This window comes from Saimiri boliviensis, chromosome 4, assembly GCF_048565385.1.
Source record: "Saimiri boliviensis isolate mSaiBol1 chromosome 4, mSaiBol1.pri, whole genome shotgun sequence".
NCBI classification, from domain to species: Eukaryota; Metazoa; Chordata; class Mammalia; order Primates; family Cebidae; genus Saimiri; species Saimiri boliviensis.
The window spans coordinates 58,738,144-58,739,644 of NC_133452.1; the positions used below are offsets into that span (position 1 = coordinate 58,738,144).

The 1,501-nt window shown below is 46.7% G+C and overlaps 1 pseudogene; it reads left to right on the plus strand.

The window, feature by feature from the left end:
- Positions 1-850: 850 nt before the first annotated feature.
- LOC101036448 (ATP synthase F(0) complex subunit C2, mitochondrial pseudogene) lies at positions 851-1,271 on the plus strand (annotated as a pseudogene).
- The last annotated feature ends 230 nt before the right edge of the window (positions 1,272-1,501 follow it).

Consider the following 1,501-nt stretch of genomic DNA (forward strand, 5'->3'; position numbering starts at 1 on the left):
AGGCTCATAATCCTAATCTTGTGGCCTTTCATTAGTATTACAAAGGTGGTTTCAGTCCTTGAGCAAGGAGGGGGTTCATTACAGAAAGAGCCTATTATCATCATTGCTTCCAAGGTAAACTATAAACTAACTTCCTCCTGTTAGTTTGGCCTATGGGCAGGAATGAGTAGCCTGTGAAGCTAGAGGCAAGATGGAGTTAGCCATGCTAGTTTCTTCTCACCGTCCTAATCTTTGCAAAGGTGGTTTCAAAATCATGGGTTTTTTTTTTTTTTTTTTTTTTTTTTTTTTTTGAGACAGAGTCCTGTTCTGTTGCCCAGGTTGGAGTGCAGTGGCATGATCTCAACTCACTGCAACCTCTGCCTCCCAGGTTCAAGTGATTTTCCTGCCTTGGGCTCCTGAGTAGCTGGGACTACAGGCATGCCACCACCATGCCCGGCTAATTTTTTGTATTTTTAGTAGAGACAGGGTTTCAGTGTGTTAGCCAGAATGGTCTTGATCTCCTGACCTTGTGATCTGCCTGCCTCATCCTCCCAAAGTGCTGGGATTACAGGCATGAACCACTGCCCCCAGCCCCAAATCATAGTTTTAAGAATCAGAACCTGAGGTCCACTCCTAAAAACAGTGTGACCTTCAACAAGTCACTTTAACGTTTCCAAATGTAGGATTCTTTTCTTTCTTTTTCTTTTTCTTTTTTTTTTTAATTTTCTTGCAAATGTAGGATTCTTATTTTGCAAGATTGTTAAGGGAATAAAAGGAGATCTTATATAAAAGAGTGCCTATGGATTCCTGCTGCTCCGCCCCTCTCTGTCTTCTCTGCACTGGGAGCAGTTCTCCTGCCATAGCCCTCACTCCCTGAAAATGTTTGCCTGCTCCAAGTTCGTCTCCACTCCCTCCTTGGTCAAGAGCACCTCATGGCTGCGGTGGTGCTGAAACCACCAGAGAGACTGACAGATGAGAGCCTCAGCAGCTTGGCAGTCTCACGCCCACTTACCTCACCTGTCTCTAGCCACAGCTTCCAGACCAGCGCCATTTCAAAGGACATCAACACAGCAGCCAAGTTCACTGGGGCTGGGGCTGCCACAGTTGGAGTGGCCAGCTCTGGGCCAGACTGGAATTGGAACTGTGTTTGGGAGCCTCATCGTTGGTTCCACCGGTAACCCTTCCCTGAAGCAGCAGCTCTTCTCCTATGCCCTTCTGGGCTTTGCCCTCTCAGAGGCCATGGGGCTCTTTTGCCTGATGGTGGCCTTTCTCATCCTCTTCGCCATGTGAAGGAGCCATCTCCACCTCCCATAGTTCTTTCTCCCATGTGTGGTCGGTCCTGTGTGGTTCTTTTTCTATATACCTCCCCAGGAGACCTGGAAAGGTGGTTGGCTCAGGGTGTGATAGAGAAAAGACGAATAAATACTGTATTAATAAGAAAAATAAAGAGTGCCTATGACGGTGCCTGTGGTGTGATGATATATAACAGATATTGGTTTTTATCCACAGTCCCTGGCTCATT